A 15,267-nucleotide genomic window follows, 5' to 3' on the forward strand; every position below is an offset into this window, starting at 1 on the left:
CAGCCTGCAGTTCACCCAGCCTGCAGTTCACCTAACATGCAGTTCACCCAGCATGCAGTTCACCCAGCATGCAGTTCACCCAACATGCAGTTCACCCAGCCTGCAGTTCACCCAACATGCAGTTTACCCAGCCTGCAGTTCACCCAGCCTGCAGTTCACCCAGCATGCAGTTCACCCAGCCTGCAGTTCACCTAACATGCAGTTCACCCAGCCTGCAGTTCACCTAACATGCAGTTCACCCAGCCTGCAGTTCACCCAACATGCAGTTCACCCAACATGCAGTTCACCCAACATGCAGTTCACCCAGCCTGCAGTTCACCCAGCCTGTAGTTCACCTAACCTGCAGTTCACCCAACATGCAGTTCACCCAGCCTGCAGTTCACCCAGCCTGCAGTTCACCCAGCCTGGGCTGGCATCAGGGCCCAGGTACAGGCCTAGGGGGGCGGTTAGGACGGGACCCAGGCCCAGCCTTGAGGAGCCACAGCCTGAGTGGACAAAGGCCAGTGTGAGTTGGGGCAGGGAGGATCTGGGGGGCTGAGGGTCCCCAAGGAGGCCGGTGGTGACAGATGCCAGGTCACTGAGGTCGGAGATGTGTCTTGGCTTACCTGGAACTTCCGACAGTCAGTCTACGGTCAGGCCTTGGGGAGCACGTGGCCCTCCGAGGGGTGGGTGGCCCAGTTGGGTATGTGCCCGAGGCTCCGGCGAGGACTGGGGTCTGCTGCTGGGTCGGCAGGCACATACGGCCCGGCAGGGGTCCACCTGCTGTGGGCACGGCGGGGGGGGGGGGGAGGCTGGGAGCTGGGACGGGGTTCGTTCAGTCCACCTGCTGTAGCACATGGGGCGGCCGGGCTGTGACTGCCCGGCAGGGGACGGAGGAGAGACACGCGGGGGAGTCTGGGAGGATGCATGGGGTCACAGGTCACAGAGATCCGGGACGCACAAGCGTACCTTGTCCTCCTAAACAGCAGGTGAAGCAGCACACAGAGACTGGGGATGTGACTGAGACAGTGCGGGACGCCTGTGTAGCCGAGCTCCAGGGACGCCAGGCTTCCGCCCAGGGCTTGGGTCCCTTCGGGTCCATTTAAAAACCCGGTAGCAGGAGCCTGTTGGGGAGCTGGTGTGGTGGAAGGTGGGGCCCGGGCAGCCGTGTCCCCGCCCGGGTGTGGCGTGAGGCCTGTGCCAGGGGCCTCCGTCCCTGCCAGCTCCGGGATTCAAACAGAGGTAGATTTTATCTCGCGGGGCAGAGCGTGTGGAAAATCTGTCTGCGTCTGGCATGATTCTTGCAGCCTTGGGGTGAATAGTTTTCTAAGTTTTTTCTTGTCCTAGTACCCGCGTACAGGTTCACAGAAACGCCCAGAATGAAATTCCTGAACCAGGAGAGGAGGGGGTGGGCGAGAGGCTCTGACTAGCTCTGGGCTCCGTGGCCTTCCCGTTGCTCTCTGGGTGCTTGTTTGAAGGGTTGCAGAGTTTTTGGGGTGTGTGTCGGTGAGCCCCTGTGGGGCAGCCCCACATGCTGGATGCAGCTTTGTGGGGGTTGTACCCCATCCTCCACCTTCCCCCATGGCTTGAGGCCGGACCCACAGTAGCCCCTCAACAAGTGTGGCTTGTTTCTGGAATGAACCAGAAGAGTTCGAAGGCAGAGGCTTCTGCCCTGGCCACAGAGCCGTTGTGTCCACATGGGACCCACGGCAGCAGCTCAGGGCTGAGTGGGGTCCGTGGTCCTGGGGAGATGGTGGGGTGTTTTCCAGGGAAACCCCAACGCTGAGCTCTAGGCTTCCGCTTCAGGTAAGAACTTGGGGTACTGCGGTCATCGGCTCAGCTTTTGGTGTGTGATGCTCCGAAGTTGGGAAAAGCCACATACCAGCCCCTCAGTGGGCATGTCACTCTGGTGTCTGATCGCCTGGATAGAGGCCAGGACTTTACTGTGCGCACGCACGCATGCATGCACGCACACACACACACACAGGCTAGAGGACTCTTGACAGGTTCGGTAGAGTGTACTTTTCTTCTAGTCTCCCAGTACACTGCTTTCGTGCTTTTCTGTGATAGGAGAGAGCATGCCAGGGAGCCTAGAGTCCCCGGGACTCGGGGGTAAAATTGCCCTCGGTGTCTTGGTCTGGTCTGTGTCGGGGAGCCACGTTCGTCCTTAACTCGCAGGGCTGGCTGCGGGCTGAGGTCAGCACTGGTAGCTCACACCCAGGATTCCAGCGACTCAAGAGGCTGAGTTCTGAGGATCCTGGTAGGAAGCCAGACTGGGCAGGGAAGCCCAAGAGACTCTATCTCCACAACAAAAAGCTAGAAGTAGAGCTGTGGCTCAAATGGCAAAGCACCAGTCTTGAGCAAAAAAAAAAACCTAGCATGAGCACCAGGTCCCAAGTTCAAGCCCCAGTACTGGTGTGTGCACCAGGAACACACAAGTTAACTCTGGGAGTGAGAATGACTGACTAGAATCTGTTATAAATATGTATAATAATGAAATCTCCCTCTGTATAACTAAGGTAAGGTTGTCGAAATATATAATAAAGGAAAGATACTTTCAGGGGACTGAAAGTGATAAAATAAAATGAAAAAAATCATCTCTGCACAGTGTGTGGCAAGCTATGGAAGGGTTTTTGGACAGGTGGCTGTGGTGGTGGGGTTGTCGGGATAGGAGATTGTGGTGGTGGGGTTGTTGGGACAGGTGGCTGTGGTGGTGGGGTTGTTGGGACAGGTGTCTGTGGTGGTGGGGTTGTTGGGACAGGTGGCTGTGGTGGTGGGGTTGTCGGGACAGGTGTCTGTGGTGGGGTTGTTGGGACAGGTGGCTGTGGTGGTGGGGTTGTTGGGACAGGTGACTGTGGTGGGGTTGTTGGGACAGGTGTCTGTGGTGGTGGGGTTGTTGGGACAGGTGTCTGTGGTGGGGTTGTCGGGACAGGTGACTGTGGTGGGGTTGTTGGGACAGGTGGCTGTGGTGGGGTTGTCGGGACATGTGGCTGTGGTGGGGTTGTCGGGACAGGTGGCTGTGGTGGTGGGGTTGTTGGGACAGGTGTCTGTGGTGGTGGGGTTGTTGGGACAGGTGACTGTGGTAGGGTTTTGGGACAGGTGTCTGTGGTGGTGGGGTTGTCGGGACAGGTGTCTGTGGTGGTGGGGTTGTTGGGACAGGTGACTGTGGTGGGGTTGTTGGGACAGGTGGCTGTGGTAGGGTTTTGGGACAGGTGGCTGTGGTGGTGGGGTTGTCGGAACAGGTGGCTGTGGTGGTGGGGTTGTTGGGACAGGTGACTGTGGTGGGGTTGTTGGGACAGGTGGCTGTGGTGGGGTTGTTGGGACAGGTGACTGTGGTGGGGTTGTCGGGACAGGTGACTGTGGTGAGGTTGTTGGGACAGGTGGCTGTGGTGGTGGGGTTGTCGGGACAGGTGACTGGTGGTGGGGTTGTTGGAACAGGTGACTGTGGTGGTGGGGTTGTCGGGACAGGTGTCTGTGGTGGGGTTGTTGGGACAGGTGGCTGTGGTGGTGGGGTTGTCGGGACAGGTGTCTGTGGTGGGGTTGTCGGGACAGGTGACTGTGGTGGTGGGGTTGTCGGGACAGGTGACTGTGGTGGTGGGGTTGTCGGGACAGGTGACTGTGGTGGGGTTGTTGGGACAGGTGTCTGTGGTGGTGGGGTTGGTGGGACAGGTGTCTGTGGTGGTGGTGTTGTTGGGACAGGTGACTGTGGTGGGGTTGTTGGGACAGGTGGCTGTGGTGGGGTTGTTAGGACAGGTGACTGTGGTGGGGTTGTTAGGACAGGTGACTGTGGTGGGGTTGTTAGGACAGGTGTCTGTGGTGGTGGGGTTGTTAGGACAGGTGTCTGTGGTGGTGGGGTTGTTGGGACAGGTGGCTGTGGTGGTGGGGTTGTTGGGACAGGTGGCTGTGGTGGGGTTGTTGGGACAGGTGACTGTGGTGGGGTTGTTAGGACAGGTGTCTGTGGTGGTGGGGTTGTTGGGACAGGTGTCTGTGGTGGTGGGGTTGTTGGGACAGGTGACTGTGGTGGTAGGGTTGTTGGGACAGGTGTCTGTGGTGGGGTTGTCGGGACAGGTGGGTGTGGTGGTGGGGTTGTCGGGACAGGTGGCTGTGGTGGTGGGGTTGTTGGGACAGGTGTCTGTGGTGGGGTTGTCGGGACAGGTGGCTGTGGTGGTGGGGTTGTTAGGACAGGTGACTGTGGTGGGGTTGTTAGGACAGGTGTCTGTGGTGGTGGGGTTGTCGGGACAGGTGACTGGTGGTGGGGTTGTTGGGACAGGTGACTGTGGTGGGGTTGTTGGGACAGGTGGCTGTGGTGGTGGGGTTGTTAGGATAGGTGACTGTGGTGGTGTTGTTGGGACAGGTGACTGTGGTGGGGTTGTTGGGACAGGTGGCTGTGGAGGGGTTGTTAGGACAGGTGACTGTGGTGGTGGGGTTGTTGGGACAGGTGGCTGTGGTGGGGTTGTTGGGACAGGTGGCTGTGGTGGTGGGGTTGTTGGGACAGGTGTCTGTGGTGGGGTTGTTGGGACAGGTGACTGTGGTGGGGTTGTTGGGACAGGTGTCTGTGGTGGTGGGGTTGTTGGGACAGGTGTCTGTGGTGGTGGGGTTGTTAGGACAGGTGACTGTTGTGGTGTTGTCGGGACAGGTGACTGTGGTGGGGTTGTCGGGACAGGTGACTGTGGTGGGGTTGTTGGGACAGGTGACTGTGGTGGGGTTGTCGGGACAGGTGTCTGTGGTGGTGGGGTTGTCGGGACAGGTGTCTGTGGTGGGGTTGTTGGGACAGGTGACTGTGGTGGTGGGGTTGTTGGGACAGGTGTCTGTGGTGGGGTTGTTGGGACAGGTGACTGTGGTGGGGTTGTTGGGACAGGTGTCTGTGGTGGTGGGGTTGTTGGGACAGGTGTCTGTGGTGGTGGGGTTGTTAGGACAGGTGACTGTTGTGGTGTTGTCGGGACAGGTGACTGTGGTGGGGTTGTCGGGACAGGTGACTGTGGTGGGGTTGTTGGGACAGGTGACTGTGGTGGGGTTGTCGGGACAGGTGTCTGTGGTGGTGGGGTTGTCGGGACAGGTGTCTGTGGTGGGGTTGTTGGGACAGGTGACTGTGGTGGTGGGGTTGTTGGGACAGGTGTCTGTGGTGGGGTTGTTGGGACAGGTGACTGTGGTGGGGTTGTTGGGACAGGTGGCTGTGGAGGGGTTGTCGGGACAGGTGGCTGTGGTGGTGGGGTTGTTGGGACAGGTGGCTGTGGTGGGGTTGTTGGGACAGGTGGCTGTGGTGGTGGGGTTGTTGGGACAGGTGTCTGTGGTGGGGTTGTCGGGACAGGTGGCTGTGGTGGTGGGGTTGTTGGGACAGGTGTCTGTGGTGGGGTTGTCGGGACAGGTGGCTGTGGTGGTGGGGTTGTTGGGATGTGTGGTGTTTTCATGGTGGGCAGGGGGATGTTTTACAGCTCTTTTCCTGGGATTCTTCTAGCCACGTTGCACTATGGGTGAGCAGGTGTTCTCTGAGCTCCCCTGCGTTTTAGTTAAGGTGACAGCACCCATTATCCAGATGTAGACAGGGACCCAGCAAGCTGCAGTCCTGCGCTGCGGTTGTCCCCGCTGATAGCAGGTGTTAGACAGGCGATGGAGCGTGTCTCCTCCCAGCCACATGGCGCTGCTGTCCGTCCTGCTTCCTGAGAGCCACCGAGTTGCCTTGTTGGGGGTCTTGGCGATCCTGAGCCCTGCCAGTGCGGTGCGGATGAAGTGGCTCCTGCGGTGGCTATGTGTGGTCCGGAGGCAGCACGGGGCTTCCTGTGGCACGGGGTAGGGAAGGGGCGGGGCTTCAGGAGGGAGTGCTCTGTGTGTGTGTGTGTGTGTGTGTGCAAGCACGCACCTGTGCATGTGTGCACGCCTTTCTCATGCTGCCTCTTCCCGTGGTACCCCTTCACCCCCAGCCTCAGCGCGGAGCTGCGGGGTGGCTTTCTGGGGAGGGAGGGTAGTTCTCCCCGTCACCCAGCGAAGGGGAGTATGAGGTGTCACTCCCGCGGGCTGGTTGGGAATGGCTCGGGGCCACTCCTCTCGGCTTTACTCACCTACTGGACACGTGACAGTGTGGGGCAGCGTCCTGACTCCCTCTGGGATGGCTGTGTCCTCAGTTTCTCTAGAGGGGCGGGTTCACAGGACGCCATCTGCAGAGGTGTGTTGAAGGCCAGTGGAACCAGTGCCAGTTGTGGCACCGGGTGCCCAGGTTCACAGAAATGCCCAGAATGGGCAGCATGTCTCCCCTGCTAGCTAGACATGGCATATTGCTAGAACAATCTGTAGGCCCTTCCCCCTGCCTCCTGCATGCCCTTACAGAGTTGTCTGTCCGTTTGTGGGGGACTTTGTTGGTAGGGGCTCAGGCAGCTGGACTGTCCCCTTTTGGCAGGACAGAAGGCCCGGGACCTGGGGGAAGTCTGGCTCACACACGCGAGTAAGACTTTTACGTGCTTCTGTTTCAGTTTGTCTGTCTGGTGTGTGTGTGGTGGGGCTTGAACTCAGGGCCTCACATGCTAGACAGGGGGCAGGTGCTATAGCACTTGAACCACAGTCCCAGTGGGCGCTGTGTCAGCTTGTAGGGAGGGTATGGTCCAGGAAAGTACAGCCGTGTGTGATGACCTGCTCCTGAATGGTCAGCGGTGTGGGACGCTGGCTGGGCCTCAGGTGTGGCCAGCGCTGGGTGACTGCATCCGGTCACGGGTGCTCACGGCTGCCTCTGTGGTCACTCTCGGCCTCTCCAGACGCAGCTGTCCTCCTGGCCCCATCCTGTCACTCCTCGTGTCCCCCTGTGGCCGTCTGGCCATGTGGGCAGTGTATGTCCTCTGTGGAGGCCTGTGTCCTGGAAGGGCAGAGGGAGGAGGGGTAGCTACAGAGCCAGCAGTGTAGGGGTGGCCTGTGACACAAGTGCTCTTTCCAGGTTGTGGGCTACCCACTGGGCAGCACCTGTGCCCATTTTACAAGAGGAGAAACTGAGGCCAGACAGCCAGCAAAGGCAGGCAGAGCCATTCCTAGGCCTTGGGTCTGAGTGTCCACTGCCTACCAGTTTCCAGACAGGCCCTGAAGGGTCATCTGTGACAGCCGCAGGCAGCACGTGCTCAGTGTGACGGCGTGCCCGGTGTGACAGCATGCCTGGTGTGACGGTGTGTGTGTGTGTGGCAGTGTGTGTGATGGCGTGCTCGGTGTGGCGGCATGTGTGATGGCATGTCTAGTGTGGCGGTGTGCCGGGTGTGACGGTGTGCCTGGTGTGACGGTGTGTGTGGCGGTGTGTGTGGCAGTGTGTGTGATGGCGTGTGTGACGGCATGTGTGATGGTGTGCCCGGTGTGGCGGCGTGTGTGACAGCGTGTCTAGTGTGGTGGTGTGTGTGGCGGCGTGCCCGGTGTGTCGGTGTGGACCGTCAGAGCTGGGGGCTGAGCGTGTGCTTCAGGGAAGGGCCCGAGGCCCCGTGCAGTCTCCCCGCGGAATCTCCCTGTGGAATCTCCCTGCGGAGCTGTCATGGGCCGCTGTGGTGTGCAGGGCTGGTGGGCACCAGGTACCAGGAGGCGGGCTCCCTCGTAGGAGGCGCAGGATTCAGCCTGAATCCTGTGGGGGACAGAGGGGACAGAGGGGACAGCACACAGCCCACAGCCCACCAACACCAAGCGGCAGTCCCGCCCTCTGAGGCCCAAGAACCCAAATCCAGCACCCTGGGCCTGGGACCCGTCCTATTCCCTCCGCCTTGACTTTTACTGTGTGTGTGTGTGTGTGTGTGTGTGTGTGTGTGTGTGTGTGTGTGTGTGTGTGTGTGTGTGTGTGTGTGTGTGTGTGTGTGTGTGTGTGTGTGTGTGTGTGTGTGTGTGTGTGTGTGTTCAGGGCCTGGACACTGCCCTGAGCTCTTTTGCTCAAAGCGATCCCTCTACTGCTTTGAACCACAGGTCCACTTCGTCATTTTTTGAGGGGTTAATCAGAGAGAAGGCTCTTGGACTTTCCTGCCGGGGCTGGCTTTGAACCACAGTCCTCAGATCTCAGCCTCCTGAGTACCTAGGATTACAGCCTCTGGTCCTGGCCTTTCTCTTCCCTTTTTAATGGTCTGTTTTCACTCCCAGTTCTGTTTTTTTTTTTTTTTTTTAATAGGTTAAGGATTTCTTTCCTATCTAACCTAAATGACACTTGGTTAAGGTAAACCAGCTGCAGCTAACTCAAGTAAACCCTAAATGACACCTGGTTAAGGTAGACCAGCTGCCGCTAACTCAAGTAAACTCAGGGACCTTGCTAGCACTGGGAGATGAGTTCTCAGCGGGGCAGTGAGCTGATGGTTCTGCCTGAGGAAGCAGCCCGGCCCCACGCAGTCCCTGGCTGGTGACCGGTCCCCGATCCCGTGTGGTCCTTCCATGGGACGTGAGACCAGTGGTGCTGCTGCAGGAGCCACGGGCCCCTTGGGACACCTCTGCTGGTAGAGATGACTTGCTGACTCGCCAGAGCTGCCCCCTCCTCATGCCCCCTCCTCCCTGCCCCCTCCCTGCCCGTGCTGCCTGATGCTGGGTCCCTGAGGGACTGTGGTCTCCCAGGACACCCCTCCTCGCTCTAGCTCATGTCTACCAAGTCTACCAGGGGGCGGCTGTGATCTGGGAGGCTTTCTCCTCAGACAAGCACTTCACAGGGGTCGAGAAGTTACTCTTGGAGCCGGGGGTGTGGCTGGAGTGGTAGAGCACCAAGGATCTGTGTTCAAAACCCCAGTACTGCCAAAAATGAAAAAAAAAGAGCAAAGTCCATGAGACCCTTATCTCCTATGAACCACCAAAAAAGGCAGAAATAGAGCTGTGGCTCAAGTGGTCAAGCACCAGCCTCGAGTGAAATAATAGGAGGTAGGACCGTAGGCGTGGGCTGGGATTCCTGGTATTCTTCGTGGGATGACAGTGGAGCGTGTGCACAGTGGCTCCCGAGGGCTTAGGACAACAGCAACCCTCCCTCTGCCCTGTGTCCCGAAGCCAAGTGACACAGCCCGGGCGCGCCCCCCTCCCCCACCGCTCCACATGGAAAATTCTAGTGCATAATTGAAAGTACCCCCTTATCTTCAAAGAAGAAAAATGGAAAATATGAAGGTTTATTGTTCTGAGAGACTTCCTGTGCATCCAGCATGTGGCTCGCAGAGGTCAGGGGTGTGTGTGTGTGTACAGGACAGGAAGTGACAGCAGATGATTAGGACGTGTTTGCATGGTCACCTCAGTGCCGGCGCTGGCGCCTGGAAGCCGGGATTGACAGGAGCCTGGGCAGGACAATGGGGCGCTGGGTCTGTCTTCCCAGAGAATGACAGGTGCTCCTCACCGCGTGTTTCTGGAAAGCCCGGGCCGGGGCGGCCCCTTGGGGCTGGCAGCTGACGGCCTTAGGATCCGGGCCGCCATCCGGGATCCCAGGGTTGCTGCAGGGTCTGTATTTTCCCTGTGGATTTTTTTGTTGCCGTGGGACCGAGGTGGGTGTGTTCATCCCTCCCACAGTGGACACTTTTGTTTACCTTTTGGTTTTTGATTGTTCAGTTCACTGGGCCTAGAGTTTAGTCTTGGGTGTCTTAAAATGAATCTTTCAGGAACTAGGTATAGTAGCTCATGCCGCAAATCCCAGCTACTTGATAGGAAGATTTTAGTTGGAGGCTGGCCTGGAAAAAGCGTTAGTGAGGTTGTATCTTACAGAATAGACTAGCACAGTGATACACATCTATAATCCCAGCTATGTGAGAAGCCTAGCCAGGATAGAGGCAAATACATGAGACTCTTACCTGAAAAATAAGTAAAGTATCAAGGACATGGCTTTCATGGCAGGGCACCTGCCTAGCAAGTTTGTGTCCCGAGTTTAAACTCCAGTACCACCAAAGAAGTGAATAAATAAATATGAGCAAGCCAGGTGCTGGTGGTTTAGGCCTGTAATCCTAGCTACTCAGGGGTCTGAGATCTGAGGATCATAGTTCAAAACCACCCTGAGCAGAAAAGTCCATGAATTTCTTATCTTCTGTTAACCAGCAAAAAGCCAGAGTGGCGCTGTGGCTCAAGTGGCATAGCACCAACCTTGAGTGAAAAAGCCAAGCAAGGAGCCGGGCACTGGTGCCTCACACCTCTAATCCTACTCAGGAGGCTGATATTTGAGGATCGCGGTTCAAAGCCGGCCCAGGCAGGAACGTCTGTGAGACTCTGATCTCTAATAAACCACCAGAAAACCAGAAGTGGCGCTGTGGCGCAAGTGATAGAGCGCTCAACTTGAGCTGAAGAGCTGAGGGACAGTGCCCTGGCCCAGAGTTCAAGCCCCATGACTGACCAAGAAAAAAAAAAAGAAGAGCCTCACAGACTTTCCTGCCCAGACTGGCTTCGAACCGCAACCCTCAGATCTCAGCCTCTTGTGTAGCTAGGATGGTCGGAGTGAGCCACCGGTGCCTGGCTTCAGCCCCCATTTCTGAGAGCGCCTGCCAAGAGGCTGGCCCCAGCCCGGGTACCCGTGCGGTCCCTGTAGCCCCTGCGCCTAGAGCTTGTCTAGGGCTTTGGGGCTTCGCTGGTCTGTGGGACGGGAGCTGGGTTGAAGAATGGAACTCTGGGTCCTTGTCACGGCCCCACCCCTGCCTGCCCGGAGGGTTCGGGCGGGCCTGCCTCCCTGGCCTCCACAGCAGCCTCCTCCCCCAGCTCTCCCTGTTTCAGGCTGTGTTCTCGGGACTCCAGGGCACAGCACCTTCCTGGGTTTGACCCTCTCCTGCCAGCCTGCGCCATTCCCGGGGGATGGGGCCCTGCCAGTCAGGTGCGCGTGTGTCCAGAAAGCAGAGAGCTGAGTGATGGAATCGGGAACATTCCAGTCTTCAAGGTCTTCTCCACACTCTACGGCTGGGGAAGAAATCATTTTATTAGCTAATTGCTCCGGCCGGCATCCAGTTGAGAAAAAGGCCGCTGTGGGTACTTCAAGTAGAAAGGCATTGAGGAGAGGGGACTGGAGTCGCTAGCACAAGTGTGGGGGCATCGTCTCCTTCTCCGCCTCTCTTCGCCGGGGCTCCTCCCTCCTCGGGACCCCTGGCTTGCTCTTTCCTCAGGAACGCGAGCTGCCCTTGTCCTGCGACAGGACCTGGGGGTGCCTGCGGGTCAGGGAGGAGCCCGGGAGACGCGGGCTTGCCGCCCGCTCTGCAGAGCGTGCATCTGTGGGCTGAGCACGCGCACGTATCCGGCATCAGTAATAACCCCCGTCCTCCCCTTTGCCCAGCGAGTGTGGTGGCGGGAAACGCCAGGCCCTGTAATCTGGCCGTGGGAGATGGCCATTAGAAATGCAGACATCTTGCCAGAGTTCCTTCTGTGCCGGTGTGGCCGGGCCAGAGTCCCCGGGGGTGAGGTGGCGGCACCCCGCCGGTCCAGCACTGCCGGGCACCGCGGCGGCTCCGTCTCTGCGGGGTCCTTGCGCCGTGGCCGGGTGTCCGTGACTCACAGGAGCCGCTGCTTTCCGGGATCCAGATCTGCTGTGATGGTCCGGGTTTTCTTACTTCCCAGGAGCGAGCCATCTAGATTTTTCATTCCTGTTTCCTTGCCAGAATGAGAACGTTGTGGTGTGTGTGTTTGTTGTGTGTATGTGTTGTGTGTGTGTTTGTTGGTATATATGTTTGTTGGTGTGTGTGTTGTGTGTTTGTTGTGTGTGTGTGTGTGTGTGTGTATCTGCAGAGTGAGCGTCATGCAGAAGTGGTCATCCCGCACTGGCTTCTGGAAGGCTTATTTGTTTGTGTGCCTTTGTGTGCTGGGACTGGGCTTGACCTCTGAGCCAGGAGGCTCTCCCTTTGCTTTTTTGCTGGTCCTCTTATCCACACCTCCACTGCCAGCATTTTGCTGGTTAATTGGAAATCAGAGAGTCTCACCGACTTTTCTGCTTGGGCTGGCTTTGAACTGCAGTCATTCTATCTCAGCTTTCTGAGTCGCTGAGGTGATGGGCATGGGCCACCAGCACCAGCTCTTCTGGGAGTTGAAGGTCCACATGTAGCTCAGACTGGCTTCAGGCTCCCAGGGCTGAGATTACAGGTGTGCCCCGCCACAGGTTGGGGGTCTGGTATTCACAGGTAGCCCTTGCCTGGCCGGGACAGCCACCGAGGACTCAGCCTGAGGAGGACGCGCAGGGTAAGGCCTGACCACTTGGCTGCCCACTCTCCTACCCCAAGCCATCGTCTACCTCTGGGCATGGTGCTAGCCCTGGGCTCCACCCTCCTCACCAGCTCTCCCTCTTCCTTGTTTCTGAGCAGATACATAGCGAGTCTAGGTTCCCTTTTTCCTCCGGGCAGCACCTGGAGCCAGCCCGGGCTGGGGCCTGGGACTTGAGAATGTCTGTGGACAAACTGCCCTCCGGGATCAGTACTAGTGGCCGGGGATGAGATCCTCGCTGCTCAACTCCCGTAAGAGTCTCCAACCCTCAGGCTGGGGCCTGAGAGTTCGGGGACCTCCTGGGTGGGGGCGGAGAGGGGGTGCCGCAGCCCGGAGGCTGGCTCAGAGGCCAAGTGTCACTACGTCCACCCCAGATGCCGGCGGTGTGCCCTGCAGCTTGTGCTGTTGGGCAGAGGGGTGGGTGGCCGTCAGCCTTCGATCAGCCCAGGCTGCACTGACGGGGCGCTGGCTGGAAGGGGTGGCCAGGGCCAGACTGCTGCCAGGGCCTGGCAATGCTCGTGGGTGGTGCCAGGGCCTGGCAGAGCTCGTGGGTGGGCAGGTGTGGTGTTTGCGGATGCCAGTTCCCCTCCCCGCAGGCTGGGTGCTGGCTGAGTGGTGTGGACAGCTCCAGGGTGGGCAGTGGCTCTGGCGGGAATGACTCAGGAGCAGGACATGGTACTGGGGACCCACGGAATTCTAATCACGTGTTGGGGCTCTAGGGTTCCCGCTTCACACAGGCTGCCAAGGAGGAGCGATGTCATAGCGTGGGATCGCAGGCCTGGCCTCCTCGTGCACACGGCTCTCCCTGCTTGGACCGTTCTCATCCTCAGGCTTTGGCAGGATCTCTGCCGGTGTACCTGCCCACTACCCAGCTCTGGAGCCTGGGGCTGGGCACTGCAGACCTGCCTGGGGGGCAGGGGGAGACAAGGGAGGAGTCACCTATCCCCCCTCATGGAGGCCTGGAGGTGGGAAACGAGACAGGCAGGCAGGAAGCTGAGGAGCCACTGGCCGGGCCTGGGCAGGCATTGTTACTCCAGTGCTGAGATTAGCTGCCCCGCGGCACTTGGCCTCCCTGTTGGGGTTCAGCAGCATTTAGGGGGGGTCATTTGCATGGGGGAAGCATGGGGCCAGTGTCCTCTCCCGGGTTGGGGTGAAGGTAATGCACAGCGGCCGGCAGGCAGGGTCTGGGCTCCTGGGATTTTGTGGTAGGCCCGCTGCTCCATGTCTCTGGCTGTAGCCGGAGGGCTGCTGGCTCACCTTGACTTCCATGTAGATTTCACGACACCGTGATCCAGTGCACACCTTGGCCTGGGCATGTGGCTCAGCCTCCACCCCAGGTTGGTTTGAACCTCCTTACAGATTTGTAGATGGGTTTGCCGGGAATAGCGGTCACCTGCTTCCCACCAAGCCCACTATCCAGAGGAATAAAATAGCTGCTGGACCCCAAGTGGTTCTCTCTGGTGCTTCAGGCCCCTGCTGATGCCCAGGAGCACTGGCCTGAGAGGTGCTGTGCAGGCAGAGACACCCGGGCTTGGGGGGGGAGTCACACCTGTCCGGAGAGCTAGTCACTGTTAGGGAAGCTGGATGCAGGACGCTGGATGGCGGAGAGGTGAGGTGCCCACAGGCTGAGTGGCCACATTCTCACCACTGGGCCCTTGGTACCAGCTGGGCTGGGGTCGGGGCAAGGCCCGCAGCGGCTCACAGAGGACCCAAGGGTCCCTGGCAGGTGGACGGGTGTGACGTGGAGGAAGTCGGAGGTGACCGTCTTGGCAGTTTGGTGGTCCAGGCAGGGGACGGCCTGGTGAGTGCTGGGCTGAGCAGTGAGCAGAGAGGCGGGGATTGTGTCTTAATTACCGAGAGCTGGTGGCAGTCAGCAGCCACAGGGCCTCCTCTAAGCCTGCTCGGCCATCCTGCCCCCTCCACCTGTCCCCCAAACACGCCTGCAGCCCCGGAGGCCATCCTACCTGCACACCCCATGGCTGGGAGCCTCTCTCATCCTGGGATCTCATGCTGCGGGATGCCTGACGAACGTCGATGTTGAATGAATGAATGACAGCATGGCGAAGATGGTTAGTGTGTCATCACCCCGGTCATGCTTTGTCTAGGGGAGCCGGGACACGGCAGCAAGCTGGGCGGTCCCCATTCTTTAAGACATCCAGGGGAAGACGAGGGGAAGGTGGTCAGCATGTCCTGTTTGAAATCTTTTCGAGCTTTCTTTTTTTTTTTTGGCGGTTGTGGGGCTTGAACTCTGGGCCTGGGCGCTGTCCCTCAGCTCTTCAGCTCAAGACCAGCGCTGTACTACTTGAGCTGTAGCACCACTTCTGTTTCTTGGTTTATGGGAGATAAGAGTCTCATGAACTTTCCTGCCTGGGCTGGCTTTGAACCGTGATCCTCAGCTCTCAGCCTCGTGAGTAGCTAGGATGAGTGAGTCACCGGCACCCAGCTTTTCAGCTTTCTAATGGGTGTTCCGAGCTGCTTTTCAGAGTGAAGATAGTTTGCTCTCTTTACAAAGGTAGAACATGCTGACTCTAGAAAATTCCAGTGATCCTGAAAAGCAGAACCTGGATTGTCCCAAACTCTGGCGCAGAGATGGCCCTGGTGGCCTGTGACCTGTTGTAGGAAACTGGCTCCTCCCCGCTCCTCGGCTGTAGCAGGGCCAGACGCCGCCGGGCCACCGGGGGGCACGGGCCTGGCCTGCGGAGCTGCTCCACAGAGCCTGGTCCTCTCAGCCCTGGCAGGCGGGATGCGGGACACACGGGTTGTCATGGCAACAGGCCCTCTGAAAGGCACCTCTGGGGCCCTCCCATCGAAGAGCCGGCCCTTTGTCCAGGGACAAGGGAGCCCTGAAGGGCTGTTTGTGTGTCCTGTCCAGCTCACTTTAATTACCTTCCAGGAGAAAGCCTTTGGGGGGGGGCTGTGCAGCCCCCATGGAATGAGCTGAACGGTGCCGTATTCTGTTTCCAGAAATGCTTGAGCTTGGATCCCTCATTTAAAAAACAAAAAACAACATTTGTTTCACACTAGAAGAAAAACCCTAGCTTCTTATGGCTAGAGGTAGCCCAAGGTACCACCCCGCTATCCTGGTCTGCCGCAATCGCCTTGCTCTTCTTAGGACTAGTCTGGGCCTGTTCCCTCTGCCCCCTCCCTCCTGCCCTGGGAAGG

At 58.6% G+C, this 15,267-nt stretch overlaps 1 protein-coding gene and 1 pseudogene across 3 annotated transcripts in view; one reads left to right on the plus strand and one right to left on the minus strand.

Moving 5' to 3' along the window:
• Window positions 1-15,267, plus strand: part of Celsr1 (cadherin EGF LAG seven-pass G-type receptor 1) — a 118,035-nt gene that overhangs the window by 8,154 nt on the left and 94,614 nt on the right. The window lies entirely within an intron of this gene.
• LOC138811935 (uncharacterized) lies at window positions 633-9,360 on the minus strand (annotated as a pseudogene).

This window comes from Dipodomys merriami, unplaced genomic scaffold (assembly GCF_024711535.1).
Source record: "Dipodomys merriami isolate MVZ:Mamm:240054 unplaced genomic scaffold, mDipMer1.0.p SCAF_55, whole genome shotgun sequence".
Lineage (NCBI taxonomy): Eukaryota > Metazoa > Chordata > Mammalia > Rodentia > Heteromyidae > Dipodomys > Dipodomys merriami.